Source organism: Apium graveolens, chromosome 10 (assembly GCF_009905375.1).
Source record: "Apium graveolens cultivar Ventura chromosome 10, ASM990537v1, whole genome shotgun sequence".
NCBI classification, from domain to species: Eukaryota; Viridiplantae; Streptophyta; class Magnoliopsida; order Apiales; family Apiaceae; genus Apium; species Apium graveolens.
In genome coordinates this window covers 31748036-31758926 of record NC_133656.1, presented here as the reverse complement: position 1 = coordinate 31758926, position 10891 = coordinate 31748036, and positions in this window count along the sequence as shown.

Below are 10891 nucleotides of genomic sequence, written 5' to 3'. Positions count from 1 at the left end.
TTTAATTTTAGTGTTTTCTTTATTGAGAGATTTAAGTGTGACACGCAGATGATATAATTCAGTAGACATGTCATTTTTAGCATCATTACACTCAGCTTTAGATAAATGTGCTAGATTAGTGGTGATTACCTGATTACTGGATGAACTGGCCTCTGTTTTATCTGATTTGGCCATAAGTGACAGATTGACATAGATTGTATCCTCATCCTCCTCTAATCCATCGGCAGCCCAATCATTTTCCAGAGCTAGAAAAGCCCTTTCCTTTTATTTGAGCAACTCAAAGTACTTCTTTTTATAATCCACAGGCTCAAACTTCTTTCTAGTAGAATCAAGATTTCTGCATTCACTTACAAAATGACCACTCAAGCCACACTTGAAATATTTAAATTATGAGTTATCAACCATGTTTCTATTTGGCTTGGATGCTCCAAAATTCTTCTTGAATTTGAGCTTGGCAAATTTTCTGGATAGAAAATCCAAATACTCATCTATGTCATCCATATCATCTTGACTAAGATGGTCTTCATGTTCAGCTACTAGCCCTTTTCCTTTGCCTTCACAACTCTAGGGTTTGGTGCAGATTCCACAGTTTCGGCCTTTATCTCTTTCTCTCTCTCTTGCTCACCAACCAATGTCACAGATCCTCGCTTCTTCCTTCCTTTATCCAGCTTCTCATCTTGCTCAATTTCAAGCTCATAGGTCTTTAGAATCCGATACAGTCTACCCAAGGTTAATTCCTTGTAATCTTGAGAGTTTCTTAGTGAGAATGTCATAGGCTTCCATTCCTTTGGCAGAGATCTAAGGAATTTGAGGTTTGAATCCTTTATCTGATAGACTCTTCCATGGAGCTTTAGAGCATTTAGTAGTTTTTAAAACCTACTAAATATGTCAGTGAGTGACTCACTTTCTTCACTATGAAAATGCTCATATTTATGAATCAAGAGTTGCATTTTGTGTTCCCTTACTTGCTTAGTGTTAGTGTTTGTGCCCTATAGACAACACTATTATGTTTATATTATGAAACATTTGGATTATTAATTCTGATTATATCGATTATTCTTTAGTAATTTATTATATCTTTATTTTCTGCGATAAGATGTTAGATAAATAAATGTCCTTGGAATATGATATGTAATTTTGTATCTCTAAGTACGTGACTTAGAAATGAGATTATGAGAATAGTATCGATATTCCTAAAGATCCCTAGTCGAGTATTATTATTAAGGGACAATAATAATGCATTAAGACTAGTGTGAATGTTGACTGATGATCACATCTCATTGATCATAGGTATAGTGATACTAAAGTCAAAACACAGGCACATGTATTATATACATGGTGCTGGAAGACCCAATGTGAGATTCTACATGTTTGTTGTGTCATAAGTAATTCTCAAAGTGATAATGATGTATTGGTCCTTAGACTTGAAATCATTATATTTCTATATGAGAATTAATATACTTTGGTTGTATTAAAAGTTACCTTTGACCAAATGATGATAAAAGTGTATGCTGGGTATATTATGAATCATATGAGAAATATGAATAATCTAGAAAGGATTTAACCCTCCTATTTTAGGAGTGATATTATTGGCCTCTTGTTTGAGTTAGACTATGAAATGCATGGCCATGCTCAAATTTTGATTTGATGTTATAGTCTACTCATCGATCAAGGAAACCTGGATTAAATTATGAAGAGGATGACACATAACATGCCTCGAGTTTAATCTATAATATATGGTTAAAAGGATTATAGTACATTGTTCATTATACACAAAAGGTTTAATCGATCACCAATTAATTATTATTACTTGGGTAACAATGATGTCTTACTAGATGCTGCTCATTGTTTATGATTTTAAATTAGATTTAAAATTGTTGCCAACGTAATAATAACCTAAAGGGTCGCACAAAGAATGATTGGAGGATTATTTAATTTAAATTCGGATTTAAATTAAATGTAAGTAATTCGAATTATTTGTTATTAATTAAGTGTGACTTAATTAATTAAATAAATAGGAAATTCGAATTTAATATTAAATCCGAAATTAAGTAATTGGATGATTAAGTGAGACTTAATAATACAATAATTAGAATTTTGAATTTAATAATAATAATAACTCTAAAATTAAGTTTAGGGTTGGAGGCCCAATAGCTCTTTCCTATAAAATATCTTTTTTCTAATAGAATTAGGGTTACACGTTTTATTTGATAAAACACAAACCCTAGAACTTGAAGAGAGATAGAGAGAACAAGAAGACGGCCTCAAGAACGTGCTAGTACACACCCATCCTCCGGGCAATCATTCGTGTGGATACCTTTAAGGCGTAGATTGTTCCAGCGATAGGCTACGTGGTGATCATTCAAGACCTCCATCTTTCCATTAACGTAAAGCTTCTTAAGGTAAACATACTGAACTATGAATTAAATATTATTTTTCGCATGGATCCTGTGGAGGGGCTTCGATTATTTAAGAATTAAATTTATGTTTTCATTGCGTTTATGTGCTAAAAACCCTTCAATGGCATTAAAGCTACTTATGAAAAGTTTTTAATTCGTTTATGTGTTTAACCGTTTTCGATATATGAGCATGTACGTGATTCGCCATGATTTGATGTTGATATAATATGCTTGTATATGTATGGTTTTGAATATATGATATTCATGTGAGTTGTATAATCATAAGATGATTATGTAATCTGTATATATACTGATATATATATGATTTATGTTTGTTCTAATTATGAGAATCATATTAGATACGGATTCTGAATTGGCTACTGCAGATTTGCTGAAATCTAAGTCTGGTGTCTGATTTACGCAAACGAATACCCTATTCGATAGGTAAACGAGCGTCTGAACAAAACTGATAGCTAAAGCTATCAAAGACTCGTCTGTAAGGCGTTTGACGTCGTTTACTGCCTGTAAACAGTGATTCTTATTTTTCTGATTTGATTCTGATTTTTCTGATTTTTGTCATATTTTTTTTTATGATTAGATCATGGATAATATGATATGTTAAGATTAGATTATGTGTTTTAACATGGTTTTATGTGTTGTATGAGCATGGTGGATGGTTATGGTCTTTCAACCTTAGTGTAATGGTTTTGGTTTGGGTTTTAAATACGACTTGCATGTCGTCAATCTTTGTAATCATAAATCTCGAATGTAACTCGAGTTATTCTTGTAAGTTCATTAGATTAGTTTTACTTTCAATCATGTAATGTAATTGAAGACTCAAGAAGGCTATGCAATGGAGGTGATTCAAAGAAGAAGACGAGGCATACAAGAAGTCTAAATAAAGAAGAAGACTTATGTAATAAGTAGTTGTATTTATTTCCATCACCGCATTAGATTGACCTTGATCTTTATCATGAGCTTGATAAAGATCACATAGGATGGGGCCATAAATAAACACATTTACTTTATTTCACTTTACGTATTGATGTATAAATGTCTGTATAGAATAGTTAATGATGCATGCTTTAATTAGATTAATCATGCATGAATGTATGTATTATATACGTCACCCATGCCAAGCCTAAACAAGATAAAATCTGTAACGACTCAAGATTTTAAAATTTACAAACAATTATGAGATTCTCGTGTTTATGAAACACAGAATGAAATACGAATCTTCTTTATTTTCGACATGGGGCGATTTTGTCAACAACGGGTTCATAGAACTTGTAAGGATGTGGGTTTTAAGCGAGACCGATGTGACTCCTCTACTACCTGGAAATCAAACCATTGAAGAGTATTGATTTGAAGTATTTTATTCAAGGAAAAATTGGGAATCTCTTTATGATGGGATCATGATCGTTATAATACTAACAAAACCCTAATGTTTATATTAAGTTATTTAGATGCCTTCCAATATGTCCAACGCGTTAACCCCTAGATCGATAAGGAGTGGGTTCTCCAGAGCGAAGTACTCCCATATATCGTGGGACGGCGTGTTGAATTATATGATACTTTTTAGACCTTTGGGTTTTAACTTAACTAAGTTACCATAATAGGATTGTGAACTTATAGGCATAGAGTTTGGTGAGATTTATTGAATAAATAAATGTTGTTCCACTAAACTATCCAAGAGTTATATAGTTGATATAATTGACAAATGTTGTCTACCTTATTGAATCATGTTTTAGGAGTAAAGCCAAAGCTGAACTAAAACGTTGTGAAAATTTGGATCTTGGCTCACTAGAAAGTATATAGAAGATACTCTTTCCGAATTAATAGTTACGGCTATTAATTTGATAAAATAGTGGGAGATATATATTTTGAATATATATGAATAATCACTTGAACATAATTTAATAATCATCTGTAAACTAATTTATCTTATGTATTTTAAACATTGTAGATATGAAATGGCAATCAATTCAAACAACTTCTCTGCGCGATCAGTCCTTGAGAAGGACAAGCTGACAGGAACAAACTTCCTTGACTGGAAGAAGAACTTGAGGATTGTCCTTGTAACACCCCCAAATCCGGGGTCGGGGATCCGGGTTGTCACGAGTTCCATTTCCCTTAACAACAACCAATCTTAATAAATAATCAACTATTCTGTACTGTGACCCCACCATAAACACACACCACAAGTTATAGTCTCAGAGATGAATATCTAAAAATAATCATAAGTCGTTTTATTCCACAATTATAAGCCAATACACCTTAAAAGGGTTTCTGAATAAATTTACATTTCTTTGCCATTATTACAATTCATAAATATATATAAATCTGGTTCATCAATAGTTGAAAACCTAGCCTATTGGTAGCTCCTACCTCAGCTACGGCGGCATCAACGCTTCCAGAAAACTGCGGAACATTTTCTAACCGCTTGCGAATTGGAAGCTTGGTCCTGTTCATCTTGTCTAGCTGATGTTGTGTGATGAAAGAAGAAAGCAAGGGTGAGCAATAAGCCCACCAAAATAATATGTATAATGATTTACAATATATGAGCATTCTCATAGTACTCATGAAAGTCTTGGTCAAGAAGAAATAAACCAAGTTGATATCTTAACGCGACCAAGTCGCAAAATATTCAGTATATATACATATATACTTTTCACAATCTTTGAAATCCTCTGACATGTATAATATACACAGAGTTCCAGTTTATAACTGTATAAAAATATCGTTGCAAGGTGATCTCATATATCCAGCCTTATCTCCACGTTTTTCTGAAAATCTTTGTCATGCATAAGATAATCATTAACTAGATATAAGTTTAAAAGATGAAGTTACAAGATACTCCAATATACTTATATCTTTTCCGAATACTACTTGAACTACCACCGTTCAAGTTATAATTAGTTTCAAAAGTTCATCACACTGATGAGACTACGAGATAAGACTCGAATAGATTCAATCATTGAAATATCATTAAATGAAATGAAGTTATGATATCCTTCATTAAGTCCCGATATATATATCCACATATATATCTCTTTATACATATTCTGAAAACCTCTGTCATGTAAAGTATGAACAGAGTTTGTAAAATCCAATGAATTTTTGGAAAGGAAAAGAATTGTGGCATAAACCCGGTATCTTGCTGATCAGGCAAAGATACCAATAAGTAACCTTTTCTACTAGTAGATGGACGAATTCCCCACTGGTCATCACCCTGGTCGCAATAGGACCTTATGCTGGACTGCCACTCAGCCACTTACGCATTTGATGGACTCCCACTGAGCCACTTACACTTTCATGGACGCCCACTGAGCCCATGTTGCTTATGCCGACTCGATAGATGGACTTACTTCCCGAACGTTGGGTAAGTAATCAATTCATTTACCAAAGCAGCAACCTTGTTGCGAATATAAAATACACCACAGAGCCGGATCCCTCCGGTTTTGAGCGAGTATTTAAATCCCCTTTAAAAAGGAAGATCTTAAATATATAAAAATGAGTTTTGGGATCCGCTCTAACTTTTTAAAAAAAATCATTTTAAAGACTCGAAAATACTTTAAAGAATGTTTGGAATAATGCTGATTTAATAAAGTAAATCAGTCCCAATATATTAGAAAATATCTGAATATTATTATTTAAATAACATTCCCATAAAGAATAATCTTTATAAAAATAATTAAAGTAGAAGTTGTAAAACTTATACTTGAAATGAATAGTAAATAACCAAAGATATACTTATACGAAAGTAATATCTTTATTTGAATAATCAAAAGTAAGTTTGATTATCGACACATTATTCTTTAATAAAATAAAGAATATTATTCAGTAAATAATCGGAGTCATAGGTCCTCAAATGAATATTCAAATGAATATTTATTAAATAATATAAACTGAGTCATAAGTCCTCGAATGAATATTCAAGTAATATTCATTAAATAATATAAACTTATCGAATAAACCTTATTCGATTAATAGTTTTGAAAACTATATCAATATATATATATATATGTAAATATATATATATCATATACTCGGGAACATCTACTTCCGGTTTTTTAGAAAAGGGTTCACCTTTGGGTCCCCTATACTCAGGGTATACGCAACTACTGCTTATCTCTAGCATAGGTATTATGCAACTAATAAGCATTTGAACCAACAGATATATAAATCAAGAATACGAAACAGGCATGCATATATACCATATCACATGCTACAATATATCGCAAGAATTTGCTAATAACAAATATGCATTTATCACAAGATCATGCATATACACATATACATCACAACAACAGTTATACGGGTAGAAAACTTGTCTGAGCGACTGGGGGTTACAAATGGCTCGGGACGAGTCTGGTAACCTATAAACAACATATAAGTTGGAATTAAACCAAAGTCACTTATAAATCTATACTTTAACCAATTTAGACTCTAACGCTCGCTTTGCGCTTAACGATTCACTTAAGTCGCTCGAGTACCTTCGGCTCCACCATTTTTAATAAATTAACCATTACGAATTTTAAGGCGATTCTTTCGCGAGTGCCTTACCAACTGCCTATTACACTTTACACAATTGTTTCATACTCCAATTAGTTTTTTAAGGTCTTTAACCAAGGTTTCAAAGTAAGGCGAGGGGAAATGTTTCGTTCGCGAAACGCCGTTACTTAAAACGGTCGTTTCTCCTAAACCGTACATTGGAATCAAACGAACCACATATCAAAATGAAGCTCGTAACATGAACTATCTAAACATGGCAATGGTGAAAACCTAGCAGTGATTTCACGGGTCCTAATGTTAAGAGCAAAAACAGTCTAAAGTAAATCGGGCATTACGACGGCTATGTTTACGCGATTTCCCAAATTTATACCATTCCAAATCAACCACCAAGCACCCCAATTCATTCATACAACCAAAATCCATGAATAACATACTACAACAGCCCTAACACCTCAAGTTCTCCAATTTATGTTATTCTCAAACATGAATTTAAAACTATACTTAAGTCCTTTAACTAATCAATAAGATTTCAACATCCAATTTACTACAACTCCAACCCAAACTCTAAACATGCAAGCATCAAGCTACTCTTTTACCATAACAATCAAAATCATCCTAATATACAAAGTAAAGCTAGGGTTTGGAGATGTTATACCTTCCTTGAAGTGATGTGAGTAGCTAGGAAGCCTTAAGAAGCCTTGAGATGTCTTAGGGATGCTTGGATCTTACAGGAAAAACAAGAAAAATCAAGTTAAAAATCTTGAAATCACTATTCATTATCTTCTTCATTGATTTCTTGGAAGAGATTGAGAATGAATTAGAGGCTTAAACTTATAGGATAGCCATATCTATGTATAAGGAGTACTAGATAATTACCTTACTAATTAAGGAAGCTTGGAACTTGAACTTTGAAATTTCTTCTTCTTGAAATGAAGAAAAGCCGAGAGAAAATGTTGAAGAAGAAAGGAAATGATTTTTGTGTTTGTGATTTGTTTAGCTTAGCTTGGTTGCTTTTGATTTGATTTTGGTTAATTACCTTATTAACCTTGAAAATTGTGTGGTTAAAAACCAACCACACCTCCTCCCCCCATGTCATGCTTATGTCACCTTTGCTATGTCATCACCCCTTACTTGCCCTCTTCTTATTGGTTTGATGACCTCATCATCCCTAACCTCCTTGATTAACTCCTAATTGTTTGCCTAATGACCATTGATCTGCTATACGGTTCGCTTAACTTTCATTTTCGTTTATCATTTGAGGGATCATACCCGGGATCTTATTACTTAGGTTTCCTTAACCTTTCTCAATACATTATTTTCCTTTTTATGATCCTCTCTTATAATCCTTGAATTTAAATCCTTTTTATTCTGTTACCTTATACTCAATTCTTTCTGTATCTGGTAGATTTCTGGGAAAAATCAAAGTGTTCGGATTTGGATTCTGACGATCTTTACATACACTTATATACCACATAGAGTACTAATAATATCCCAGAAGATCAATAAAAGAACCCCTACATAGTATGGCATGAAAAGTTTTCTTATTCAGTAAAACACTATTCATAAGGGTTTCAAAAATTCCAAAAATTGGGGTTATTACAGTGTCCCCTCCTTAAAAGGATTCCATCCCGGAATCAAATAGAAAATGAGTAGGGATACTTTCTTAGCATTGCACTTTCTAACTCTTACGTAATTTTCCCACATTGTGGTTCTACCATCAAACTCTGACTAGTTTGACAACTCTTCTCCTAAGCATTTGTCCATTTTTGATCTATAACCCTTCCTGGTTGCTCCATGTAGGTTACGTCTGGTTGCATGTCTATGCACTCATATGCCCCTATTTGTCTGGCATCCGAATTACACTTCCTTAACATTTATATGTGGAACACGTTATGAACTTACTACATGTTCGGGGGTAGGGCTATCTCATATGCTAACTTCCCAATACGTCTTAATACCTCAAAGGGTCCAACAATTCGTAGGCTTAGCTTTCCTTTCTTTTTGAACCTCATCAATCCTTTCCAAGGGATACCTTTAACATTACTAGGTCCCCTATTTCCTATTCTTTGTCCTTTCGTGTCAAATTAACATATTTTTCATGTCCATCTTGGGCTACTACCAGCCGTCCTCTGATTAGATCTATCATATCCTTGGTCCTTTGGACCACTGCTGGTCCGAGCATCTTGCGCTCTATAACTTCATCCTAACATAAGGGAGATCGACATTGTCTTCCCTCAAGGATCTCATAAGGCGACATATCGATACCTGACATAAGATCTATTATCGTGAGAAAACTCAATATGCGTTAAGTGATCATTCCAAATTCTCTCAAGTCTATTGCACAGACTCTCATTATAGCTTTTAGCATTAGAGCTTTTGCTTCTCAATACCCATTCTTTTCCAGTTCGTAATCGCTACTACCTTCCGTTCCTAATATTATACTGGTTATACTTTTGCTCGTTAGCGTTCTATAACCTTTTAATAACCACGTCAACCTTAGTATCACTAACGCGTTAGAATCGAAATACCATCGTACTGATACTACTTCCTTTAGCTGCTTCCATCTTCAAAAGCTTGATCCATCATATAGAAGTAAAGTAATTTGTTGAGAGATCACTATGATCATGAACACTTGTTCTATTGCATAGTTAGTACAGAAGGTGGCCAGCCTTTAGCACTTGACAAGCAATTAAACGACATGTGGTATCCTACTAGGCTTCTATCACACAGATAGATAGTCATTCGGCAATACCTCCCCTTCTGGAAGGGTTGTTCTTCTCAGCTTACATGAAATGAAAAGAAGAGAAAAGAACGAACTGAAGAGAATTGTATATATGTAAAAAAATATTGCCATAAAATATCTGGCTTGGAATCTACCTCTGAACTGTAGAGGTTTGTCATAGGAGAACAAAACATATATGTATTTATATCAACATCAAGTATTATAGCATCGTATTTCACATGGCTAAATATTTTTGCTATTATGTCCATCATTCTATGGACCCATGCTCTTCCTCGAGCTTATACATAATCACCTTTGAAACTCCCTCGACATCGAAAATTGAATCTGGGATCTCATTCTAGACACCATCGTTACTAGAATTCTATGCTTGCATCGCAACCTTCCTCTTATAGTAATACGACTCTCTGTTGATAAGAAGGAATAAATATTCAATAGGTAGATAGTCTACTTAACCAGTCTATTCAACGATAACTTATACATCACCACAACCTGATTAGGGGTACCCAATCTCAACATCCATTACACTACAACTCTCACGGTTGTAATCGGCTCATTATTCAATGAATCGCTGCTGTATTACTATGGTCCACCACTGACCTACTGTCGTCATTCATTTTCCTTGAAATCTTAATAGCTAACCATACGGAGTCCATACCTGTCGTATCAAATTCTTCTAAGGAGTTAACATAGTTACCATTCATAATTCATGAAGAACACTCCAGATCCTGACGTACTATCATGAAATGAAGCAGATAAAATTACAGAAGAGTTTCAATCAAAGCAACGATAGCAGGTTAATACCATTCTTAATCATATGCCTTCAATAGAAGACTTAACTCAAAGGTTCGTCTAGTCTTTTTTGAAACATGGTCCTGGCTCATCTCAAGATAGTACCTTCTGAGATAGATAGCCCGCTCATGGCGATTACACGAATTAAACCTTTACCAACTACTATTACGGTTGGGTATTGCACAGTCATCAGAAGGAATGTCAATCTTCAAAACCATAATACAACCTTCACATCTTTAACCATCATCACTGTATTCCTTTGGCACAAGCGCCTATAATTATCCTCTTACCTTTAAAGTATCGGCCACCTCTTTGGCCTTTCCTGATAGTAAAATTTCCTTACTGTCAATGTCATTTTAACCACCTCCAAATAAATTTTCTACCTCATTTTAATCACTGCTTATGTGAAGATGTTTTCCTTAAAATCTGATGAGTAAAAAAAAAT